We start from the raw sequence: 12,445 nt of genomic DNA on the forward strand, positions 1-12,445 counted from the left end.
TCCATTTTTATTTATTCTGCTTGCTCTCCCAGAGGCTGATCGCTATGCAGTGATAGCTGCAGCCGCCTCTGCCTTCTGGCTGGTGTGGCCGATAGGAGGCACCAGCACTTTGGGAGGGTCTTAGAGAAAGATGAGTTCACGGCATTGCTCTTTTCCCAGGTCCTTGCTGGAGGTTGGGAGTTGGCGCCATCGCTTCTGAATGTCACAGCTCTGTCAGGCTGTCCTCTCCATACAGCTATTCTCTCTGCTTTCACTAAAGTTTTCCCTCCCCTCACCCCTTCTCTCCCACCTTCCTCGAAATGCCGTAATCTAAAAGTGATACCACTGCCTCAGTGAACTGAAAACATTAAATCCACAATGAAAGATTTTTTAAATGCAGAGAAGTTGATTCATACCATATGTCCACTTCAATAGCCTAGTTGGCTGGTGCAAAGCTTTATAAGTCTTGGAGAATGACTAAGCCTTATCACAAACTTAATTTTCAGTTCTGGATAAGGAACTATCACTGTGGTCCCCAGTAGCTAGCATAAAGCTATTGACTTAACCTATTATTTTGAAAATCTAACAAAGATGATTAGAAGTAGTTGTCTTCTGAGAGACAAAGTGTATCTTTACCATTTTGTTTTCAGCCCTCTCTCATCACAGAGTCCCTACAGTCTTTATATGCTGTGGAATGTTATACTGGATTGTTTGTTGTAATGACAACCACATGTATTAAATGCATTTTGGGATTAGAAATAAAGAAACCTAGATGCCTTAATAAGATCCATGCACACTAGAGGCTGGAAGATGAACTAGAGAAGTTTCAGAGGTCTATGACTAGGCAATGTCAGGGTATTACTTAGAAAGTGACAGAAACCAGCCGTATCTTCTATCACTTACCACAAAGAGAGAGGCACACTGCTTGCTGGGTAATTTTCTGGATTCTGGAACAAAGTATACCAGGTTTGAGCTGTGAGTTCAGCGTAGGTTCCACATCATAAACGGCTTCATATTAGCTCCAGTTAGCCTTCACTCACAGGGTAGTTCTGAAAACTAAATACAGTAATCTGGGTAAATCACCTAGTATGATAACCTGGCACATAGTAACCCCTCATTAAATGACTGGTTGAAAAGAAGTCCCCTGAGAGATGCATTAGAAGTAGGAAGAGAGTTGAGGGCAGGGAAAGACGTCATGGTGTTTACAAACATAGATTTTTTTTCATAACTCTATTTACCCAATGCCCTCAGTTTACTGAATTCTAAGTAGGTTTATCTATAAGTTGCATTTTAAAGAATTACTTCAAATGCCAGATATTTAGCTTCAGATTAAAAAAAAAAAGCAAATGAGTTAGAATAACCAAGAAATTAATTGCCTGTCATCATGCATGCAAAAATCAAACTCTTCTAGTACAAATATTTTCATTTAATAGACAAGCTTCCAACTAAGTGCCTTTCTTTTACAGTTTTCAACCCAGATGGTTTATTCCACTCTTCTTGTTGTTATGTATTATCTATAGGAGCAACACTTAAATGAAATACAAAATCTATTTATCAAATTGCTATCACTGCTTATTTTATAAGTTACTGTACATCTTCACCTTTCTCTTCTACAATATTAGGTAGAAGAACTTGATTATAAAAAGCTGGACTACTTTAAAAGTTCAAGTTTACACAATTTTTAACAGTAAAACAATTACCACTCTTTATTTCTTATGTGACAATGGAGTCAACTGTCACATAAGTGGAGAATCACTTCAAGATTGATGTCATCTGCCCCTGCCATGCCCCATGCAATTCTTTATGGCTTCACACCAAAAACACTGTGTGGGGGAAAAAAAAACACTTGGGGTGTGTAGGTATTATGCTTCTGCCAGTATTGTCATTGAATATATTCATGACCTCAGGCAAGTCACTTCATCTCATTTTATATCTGCAGCATGAGGATGGAAGGGACTCATGCATATCTCTTTCTAAAACTCTGCATCACGTACAGACCTTTATCCTGTGTGCAGGAGGTATACACCACATCTACACTCAGGCCACAGAACACTGACTTGATTTTTGTTGACCAAAGAAGATATAAGACAATTTCAAACATGAGAGGAAAGAGATAAATAAGTCTGTTCTTTAAAATGCACTAAATGGCTTATTAAGAACATTCTTTTTGTTTAAGCAACCATAATGAAATAGAGACTCTAAGTGGAAAGCAAAGTCTTAGTCCATTCAGGTTGCTATAACAAACGTACTATACATGGAGTGACTTATGAACAACACAAGTTTATTTCTTGCAGCCCTGGAGGCCGGAAGTCTGGGATCAGAGAGCCAGCATGGTCAGGTTGTGGTGGGAGCCGTCTTCTGGGCTGTAGACAGCCATCTTCTCCTGGTATCCAGGAGCAGAGCAGAGAAAGTGAGCAAACTCTGGTACAAGGGTGTTAATCCCACTCATGAGGGCTCTATCGTCATGATCTCACCTAATCCTAATTGCCTCCATAAGGTCCTACCTCCAAATACCATGACATGAGGAGAGAGGGTAGGGTTTCAACCTGAGTTTGGGGTACACAAACAGCTTGTAATGGAAAACACTAGTTTCCAAAAGGCTATCTTGCAAATAGTTTTAGCATTGCCTGTTGGATATTTGCATACAACATGGAACTTTTCTTTGGCCAGACTGCAAATGTAGACAACCCTAGAATAGTAATGGTGATAAAGCAAGAAACCTCCATAATGAAGTTTAGTAAGAGAAAACATAGTTATTCTTTAAAAAACAAGCTTCTCACAATGGTTGCTTTGAACCAACTGCAATTAATGTTCCTACACAGTGTAGGCATCCACCTTTAATAAAACTGGCAGTGTTTAAAATCCCAGAAAACTCACCAAGCAGTATAAAAGCATCTCTGCTCCATGTATAAAATGCTTTGTCCCTGTTGAGACTGAGCTAATGACACTGTCAGTAGCACAGAGGTGGCAAAGAGACCTTCAGTTCAGTTCAGTTCAGTCGCTCAGTCATGTCCGATTCTCTGCTACCCCATGAATCACAGCACGCCAGGCCTCCCTGTCCATCACCAACTCCCGGAGTTCACTCAAACTCATGTCTATCGGGTCGGTGATGCCATCCAGCCATCTCATTCTCTGTCGTTCCCTTCTCCTCCTGCCCCCAATCCCTCCCAGCATCAGAGTCTTTTCCAGTGAGTCAACTCGTCGCATGAGGTGGCCAAAGTATTGGAGTTTCAGCTTTAGCATCAGTCCTTCCAGTGAACACCCAGGATTGATCGCCCTTAGAATGGACTGGTTGGATCTCTTTGCAGTCCCAGGGACTCTCAAGAGTCTTCTCCAGCACCACGTGGGCATTAATATCCAAAGAGGGAAAGAAGAGACAGTTTTCCACTTCAATTACTGCTTGTCTAAAGCCAGGAAAATGTAAATTCACCTGAGAATAAAGCTTAGATTTATTACAGCTCCATGTCCATCTAAAGCCCTTATTAGGGGAAGTGGCTCAGACATAAGTGTTGTTATAAAGTGTTCTAGGATGATAAATCAGAGAAGGCAATGGCAAGCCACTCCAGTACTCTTGCCTAGAAAATCCCATGGATGGAGGAGCCTGGTAGGCTGCAGTCCGTGCGGTCGCAAAGGGTTGGACACGACTGAGCGACTTCACTTTCACTTTTCACTTTCACATATTGGAGAAGGAAATGGCACCCCACTCCAGTGTTCTTGCCTGGAGAATCCCAGGGACAGGGGAGCCTGGTGGGCTTCCGTCTGTGGGGTCACACAGAGTCGGACACGACTGAAGTAACTTAGCAGCAGCAGCAGCAGCAGGATGATAAATAATGTCAATCAGTGACTGATGGGATGTGATGTATTCAAGGTTAAAGGGAAAAAAAACTGCAAGTTTGGGGGTTTGCATTTACTTTTAGAGAAGTGAAGTCACACAGTTGTGTCTGACTCTTTGCGACCCCATGGACTCTAGCCTACCGGGCTCCTCCATCCATGGGATTTTCCAGGCAAGAGTACTGGAGTGGGTTGCCATTTCCTTCTCCAGAGGACCCAGGGATCGGACCCAGGGATCGAACCTGGTCTCCCGCATTGTAGGCAGACGCTTTACCGTCTGAGCCACAAGGGAAGCCCTGTGACACGTTAGGAACATTTCTAGAGAAGAGCATTAAATAGTAGCCTTTCTGCAATATTATGAGAGTTGGTTCTGTCTTCCTGCCCCCTTCATTTTCCACACAAACAAATCTGAATCCTTAAGAAGACACTTCAGAATTCTCAGCTTTAAGTAAAAAGATAGCTTTCAAAATTGTAAAAAATCAAAAAAAAAAAAAAAAAACCCCTGTGGATGCAGGGAATAGTCTGATAAGAAATCTCTAGGTATTACCAAGAGAATGAAATCAAGGTTCACAGTGCTGTGTGCTGTGAGCCGTACACATAAAAATGATCTCTCATTAAAGCCAAAAGGAGTTCAAATGTAAAAATATTAGATAAATTGGTTGTTTTTTAAATACATGCAGAAAAGTATGTTTTTTCAGTTTCTTCTTTGAGTGATTTATATGCACAGGCATCCGGTCTCATCACTTCATGGCAAATAGATGGGGAAACAGTGGAAACAGTGTCAGACTTTATTTTTCTGGACTCCAAAATCACTGCAGATGGTGACTGCAGCCATGAAATTAAAAGACGCTTACTCCTTGGAAGGAAAGTTATGACCAACCTAGATAGCATATTAAAAAGCAGAGACATTACTTTGTCAACAAAGGTCCGTCTAGTCAAGGCTATGGTTTTTCCAGTAGTCATGTATGGATGTGAGAGTTGTACTATAAAGAAAGCTGAGGGCTGAAGAATTGATGCCTTTGAACTTTGGTGTTGGAGAAGACTCTTGAGAGTCCCTTGGACTACAAGGAGATCCAACCAGGCCATTTTAAAGGAGATCAGCCCTGGGTGTTCACTGGAAGGACTGATGCTAAAGCTGAAACTCCAATACTTTGGCCACCTCATGCGAAGAGCTGACTCATTGGAAAAGACCCTGATGCTGGGAAAGATTGAGGGCAGGAGAAGGGGATGACAGAAGATGAGATGGTTCGATGGCATCACCGACTCCATGGACATGGGTTTGGGTGGACTCCGGGAGTTAGTGATGGACAGGGAGGCCTGGCATGTTGCGGTTCATGGGGTCACAAAAAGTCGGACACGACTGAGCGACTGAACTGAATTGATATTTAAAATGATTTTAATATAATTAGAAAACAGAAATATTTGGCTATATATAGAGAATTATCCAACAATTACTGTTGACTAAAACTGGAATAGAGTCTGGGTAGCTCAGTTGGTAGAACATCAGACTTTTAATCTGAGGGTTCAGGGTTCAAGTCCCTATCCATACACTATGGTTCTGTGTTTTAGGGCTTCCCTGATATCTCAGTGGTAAAGAATCCACCTGCCAATTCAGGAGATTTGGGTTTGATCCCTGGATCTGGAAGAACCCCTGGAGAAGGAAATGACAGGCAACAGTCCATGGTGTCACAAAAGAGTCAGACACGACTTAGTGACTAAACAACAATACTGGAATAGCTTCTTTTATGAGGTACCCTCATGAGACTTAACAACTAAAAAACAAGAAAAAGAACCCATTGGACTCATATTGAGTACATTTGACCAATGTTGGTAATAGTGCAGTGGGTGGGAGGTTAAAAAAATAAGTAACCTTTAAAGAGCATTCTATTAATAGCAGCACTTTACAGTAGCCAAATGGTGGAAACAATCTGAAATATACAGAATAGGTAAATCCATAGAGGCAGAAAGCAAATGGATGGTTACAGGGTCTAGAGAGATGGGGGCTGGGACTGAACTATTAAATGCATATGGGATTTTCTTTTGGAGTGATGAAAATATTCTGGAGCTAGACAGAGGTAGTGATTACACAACATTGTGAATGGACTAAATGTGGGTAACTTGTATGTCCTAAAATTATTAATTTAATGTTATGTTAATTTTACCTGAATTATTTTTCTTTTTTTGGGGGGGGGCGAGGAGGGGAAGGTCACACCGCACAGCGTGCAGAACTGCCTCCCAGACCAGAAATCAAACCCGTGCCCCTAGAAGTGAAACCACTGGACCACCGGGGAAGTCCTCAATTCCTAAAAATGCAAACAGTTATAATGATTAGGGTAGTCTGGTATCACTGGGGCAGAAATAAACAGCCCTGGGAAACAGAATAGAAAACAGAAAAATTCAGTTACATATGAAAAATAATCCATTTCTATGATTCTATAACAACTTGTAAATTAATTAAAATTCTGAATTAAATTTACAATTATTGTTGTCATATTATATAGCACTAACAGATTAAGTAAATTATGTCTAAAGTTGTTGCTGTTATTTAGTTGCTAAACCATGTCTGACTCTTCTGTGACCCCATGGACTGTAGCGGCCAAGCACCTCTGTCCAGGGGATTTTCCGGGTAAGAATACTGGAGTGGGTTGCCATTTCCTTCTCCAGGGGACCTTCCCAACCCAGGGATCGAACCTGCATCTCCTGTGTTGGCAGTCAGGTCCTTTATCACTGAGCCAGCAGGGAAGACTTATATCTAAAATTACTCCATTGATTTGAAACAGAGTAATTCACATACCCAAGGTTTTAACAAAGTACTAGTGGACGAGTACAAGGACACAGTCCTATATTCCTTTCAAAATAAATTACATATTTTTATAAGTTTCTCAAATCTACTGAGGGTCAGATGAGTTGATAAGCCAGCCAATCATATATTACAAAGGAATTACAGTAAATGACTTGAATAAACTGATATCTAAAAATGACTCACTCTTTGCTTTCAAACTTGTTATGATTACTTTCAGCATCTTTAAGTCTGAGCTAAAATGTTCTTTCAACTGCTTTATTGTGGGATGACTCACAGCCTAGCTTGGAAGCTGCAGAAAAACAACTTAGAAAAGCAAACTTGCCATTAAAGATCAAAGAGATGTCTGTAATTATTTCATTTGTGCAGAGCATCCTCTTGCCATGTTATTTATTTATGCATGTGCTCTCATGGAGTTTACATTCCAGGAGAATGCATGTTGATCTCAACATTGATCTCTATCTATCAGAATGTTTCCCCTGGGAATCCTGTACTTTATAAGTTGGCAGAACTTCAGTACTAGGGAAAGTTTATGATACAGGGGGATGAGCTCCTTCTTCAGAGTCCAGGACCTGAGTTTGAGTACCAGCCCCATAACTATAATCTGTGGGACCTATATGAGTTTCTATTCCTACCACAATAATTAATAAGACTAAATTCACAAGATTGTCAAAGGGGTTCAATTAGATGATACATATGGAAAAAGAATTTATAAATTTTAAAATTATAAATATATTTACATACGTATATTATAAATATATTTATAAAATATGTACATAATGTATGCATATATGTATATATGCATATGACTTGTACATATTATATAATATGCAACGTGTATATATTATGTGTGTATATATGTATATAATATGTATATATATTATATGTGTGTGTATATATGTATATAATATGCATATATATTATATATATACCCAAGTGTATATGTAGAGAGAGAATATATGTATATATAATTCTGTATACATGCCTCTTTTATAGAATTATTACATTGTATTTGGACCATTTCATGTCCCTTATGAATCTCATGAAACCTGGTAAGTGGTAGGCATTCATTAAAGTTTGAATGAATGAATGACTGATTCACAGGTAACATCAAAACTATGTGAATTTTGCCTTTAAAATGTTCAGCATTACCTTTATTCTACATAGTCTGTCTGTTGCCTACCATTGTGTTTTCAAAAAAGGGATTTTTTAACATAATTTTTAAAAACATATATAAAGATGCTATTTACATAGCACAGAATATCAATACTCAAAATAAATGTACAAAGCACATGCAACATTTCCACATAGAAAATTACAAATCTTGCATGTAAATTTTAAAAGACCTACAAAAATGAAATGCTGTGATAATATATTGGAGGAGTCAATCTGATCAAGAAGTTAACTTCCTCAAATTGATTTATAAAAATCAATGCAGTCCCAGTCAGAATCTCAACAGGTTCTTTGTTTTCTTTTGTTGAGCTAGACAAGCTGATTCAAAAATTTATATGAAAACACAAAAGGTTAAGAACAATCAAAGCTCAAACAACTCGAGTAAAAAAATGGGCCAAAGACCTCAACAGACACCTCACCAAAGAAGATATACAGATGACAAATAAGCATGAGAAAGATACCCCACATCACATGTCATTACAGTAAAGCAAATTAAATCAAGATATCACTGCACACAAATTAGAATGACCAAAGTCCAGAACACAGACAACACCAAGTGACGGTGACAATATGGACAACAGTAACTCTCTCTATGTATTCCTAGTGCGACTGCAAAATGATACGGCCACTTTGGAAGAGTTTGAGGGTTTCTTAAAAAACACACTCTTTCCTTACAATTCAGTGATCCTTCTCCTCAGTATTTACTGAAAGGAGTGAAAAACTTTGTGCCCACACCTAAACCTGTACATGGATGTTTATAGCAGCTTTAGTCACAACTGCAAAACCTAAAAGCAACCTCTTTCAACAGGTGAATGAATAAATAAAGTTTGGTATATCCAGACAACAGAATATTATTCAGTGTTAAAAAGAAATAATCTGTCACAAGCCATAAAAAGACACGGAAAAATGTTAAATGCTTACTACCAAGCTAAAGAAACCAATCAGAGCAGGCCACATACTGTATTATTTCAACTATATCATATTCTTGAAAAGCAAAAATATGGAGACGATAAAAAGATCAGTTGTTGCCGGGGGGAAAAGGGAAGAAAGAGGTGAATAGGCAGAACACAGAATTTTTAAGGCAGTGAAAATGCTTTGAATGATATAATAATGATGATTATATGTCATTATACATTTGCCTAAATCCCATGGAATGTACAACACCAAAAGTGAACCCTAAGGTAAATAATGGACTTGGGATGATTATGGTGAGTCACTTTAAGTTCATCCTTAGTAAAACAAACAAACAAAATAAAATTACCTTTTATTTATCAACTGAGTGATGTTGATAATGGGAGAGGCTATGCATGTGTAGGGGTAAGGAATAGATGAAGAATCTCAGTATTTTCCTCCCAATTTCTTTGTAAACCTAAAACTTCTCTAAAAAAACAAGTCTCAAAAAAAAAAAAAAATAAAAAGGAGAATAAAAAAAGCCAAAGCACTCTTGAAGGAAAATAAGGTGGGACTTGTTTTACCAAAATCAAAACATTATAAAGTTGAAATAATTAAGGCAGTGTTTTGTTGGCATAAGGATAGAAAAATAGACCAATGTAGCGGCACAGAGAGACTATAAATACACTCACCTGATTCATGACAAATTAGCTCTAAAACACAGTGAGTAAAGGATGGACTTTTCCATAAATGGGGCTAGTTTAATTGCATATGCACTATCCATGAGGTATGGGTAAAAAATGAATTTTACCCATATCTTTCACATAAACAACAATTCTAGACAGAGAATAGACCTAGATAAGAAAAGAGTTATACAGTTTGATAAGGTAATACAAAGTCATATATCACAACCTTGAGCCAGGTAGCTCATTTTTTACACAAAAAGCAAAATGTTCTAAGAATAAGGGGTAGATATGATCATTAAACCACTTTACTATGTAAAAATTGTGTTCATCAAAAGATAGCATTAGCGGCTGGTGTACTGGGATGAACCAGAGGGATGGGATGGGGAGGGAGGTGGGAGGGAGGTTCAAGATGGGGAACACATGTACACCCGGGGCAGATTCATGTCAATGTACGGCAAAACCAATACAATAATGTAAAGTAATTAGCCTCCAATTAAAATAAATAAATTTTTTTTAAAAAAGAAAATTTAAAAAATAAATAAAACTGATTCAAGAAGATACATGTTAAAAAAAAAAAAAGATAACATTCAGTTCAGTTCAGTTCAGTCGCTCAGTCGTGTCCGACTCTTTGCGACCCCATGAATCACAGCATACCGGGCCTCCCTGTCCATCACCAACCCCCGGAGTTCACTCAAGCTCATGTCCATCGAGTTGGTGATGCCATCCAGCCATCTCATCCTCTGTCGTCCCTGTCTCCTCCCACCCCCAATCCCTCCCAGCATCAGACTCTTTTCCAGTGAGTCAACTCATCACATGAGGTGGCCAAAGTATTGGAGTTTCAGCTTTAGCATCAGTCCTTCCAATGAACACTCAGGATTGATCGCCTTTAGAATCGACTGGTTGGATCTCCTTGCAATTAGGAAAGTTAAAAAACAAGTCCAGAGAATGAGCAAAATACTGCTATACATATGACCGAGAAGGAGCGTATAAGCAGGATAAATAAAACATACTTAGAAAAATCATAACAGAGAAATACACAACCCAAAAGAAAAATGGGCAAGAGACAAATCCAAATGACCAATAAATCAATGAAAAAGTGTGGCACAGAACTAGTCATCAGGAAAATTAAAGCATAATTACATACTACTGCATACCCACTTGAATGGCTAAAATTAAAAGGACTTTCTGTATCAAGATATGCAAGAACATGGAACAACTGGAATTCTCATATTCTGTTGGTTAGTGTTCAACTGTTGTCAAGAATTTGGAAATCTATTAAATAGTATTCTCTAAAACAATATATACATACCCTATAAGACAGCAATCCTAACACCAGGATATCCCCTAGAGAAGTGCTTACACATGTATCTCAAGAGACATGTAGAAGAATTCTCAGCATTATTTGTAAGAACCAAAAACGGGAAACAAGCCCAACTGCCATCAATAATGAAATGGATAGATAAATTGTGATAATGTGTCCAGTGTAACAAAAAACAGCAATAACAAAGAATAAAATACTGCTACTCATAATAGCATGAATGAATCTTTGACGCATAATGCTGTATGAAATAAACCAGGCACAAAAATACAACTTTATAATTCTATTTATAGGAATTACAAATTTTAAATCAACCAAACTATAGTGGAGGAGGGAAATGATAGTAATTGGGACTGCATTAGAAGTAGGTCTTGTGGTGCTGGCAACTTTTTATTTCTTGATCTGGAAGGTGGAGCTCTACATGCACATTTTGTGTACTTTTTGATGAATGGATATTTTAAATTAAAAACTCAAAACCACAGTAGATATTTTTTGTAGAAAAGTTAGACAACAATAATACAGCATTGGGACAATGCTGTATTGGGACAGCTATGAGTTAAGTTCAGGCATGTACAAAAGGTGGGATTACTAAACATCCAGATAAAATCCTATCTGAGAAGGAATGTGTTCCTGGTTTAGCAAAGAAAAAAAAAAAAAACTACGTCTGACTAATCTGTTTAAATTTCCAAAACCACTGAAAAATTTCCACATCAAAGGCTGGAAAAAAATATTTCCACCATGACTAGAGGTTGAGAGAACATTTGTCATGGGTAAGAAATTGGCTCAGAAAAAGGAGGAAAATAAAGGGGAAGAACAAATTGTACTCTCTGGATGAGTTAATAAAAGAACCTATGCATTTGGCATTTTTATAAGTAATCTTAATGGGAGTAAACAACAGTCTCTACATTTACTTTCACTTAACTTGTTTACCATAGTCTGCCTTCATTTTCTTTCATCTTTTCCTCAGAAATCTTTCTGCATTGCTCTTTTTGTTTCTTTACATATTCATTAGTTTGTTTTGTAATATTTACCGGGGGCTTTTGTACAGATTTATTGTGTGAAGACATCACGCTGGGCACTGAAAGTGTTAGTTGCTCAGTCGTGTCCAGCTCTTTGCGACCCCATAGACTGAAGCCTACCAGGCTCCTCTGTCCATGGGATTCTCCAGGCAAGAATACTGAAGATGCCTTCTGCAGGGGATCTTTCTTACCCAGGGATCAAACATGGATCTCCCACACTGCAGGCAGATTCTATATCATATGAAGGAATGCCCCTCTTATTCATTAGTTTGTTTCATAGTATTTACTGGGGGTTTCTGTACAGATTTACTGTGTGCAGATATCATGCTGGGCACTAAAGTTTCAGTGATAAGTAAGCCAGAAAATGCCCTTACTGATTTTATATTCTACTAGAGGACACAGAGGGCTTCCCTGGTGGCTCACAGGTTAAAGCGTCTGCCTCCAATGCGGGAGACCTGGGTTCGATCCCTGGGTCAGGAAGATCCCGTGGAGAAGGAAACGGTAACCCACTCCAGTATTCTTGCCTGGAGAATCCCATGGACGGAGAAGCCTGGTAGGCTACAGTCCACGGGGTCACAAAGAGTCGGACACGACTGAGCGACGGAACGGAACGGAGAGGACACAGATAATAATCAAGCAAGTAAATAAATAAGCAAGATAATTGCAGTTTAAAACAACTGCTTTGAAGAAAATGAAAATGCTACGGAATACTATTAAAGTGATAAGGACAGATTAAGTGTAATTTAAT

The 12,445-nt window shown here is 38.5% G+C and overlaps 1 non-coding gene across 1 annotated transcript; it reads left to right on the plus strand.

Moving 5' to 3' along the window:
* Nucleotides 1–5,287: 5,287 nt before the first annotated feature.
* On the plus strand, nt 5,288–5,360 carry TRNAK-UUU (transfer RNA lysine (anticodon UUU)). Its single transcript has one exon. It is a non-coding gene; the product is annotated as a tRNA-Lys (tRNA).
* Nucleotides 5,361–12,445: the final 7,085 nt, after the last annotated feature.

This window comes from Moschus berezovskii, chromosome 5, assembly GCF_049115385.1.
Source record: "Moschus berezovskii isolate FMDL1 chromosome 5, NW_MosBer_1.0, whole genome shotgun sequence".
Lineage (NCBI taxonomy): Eukaryota > Metazoa > Chordata > Mammalia > Artiodactyla > Moschidae > Moschus > Moschus berezovskii.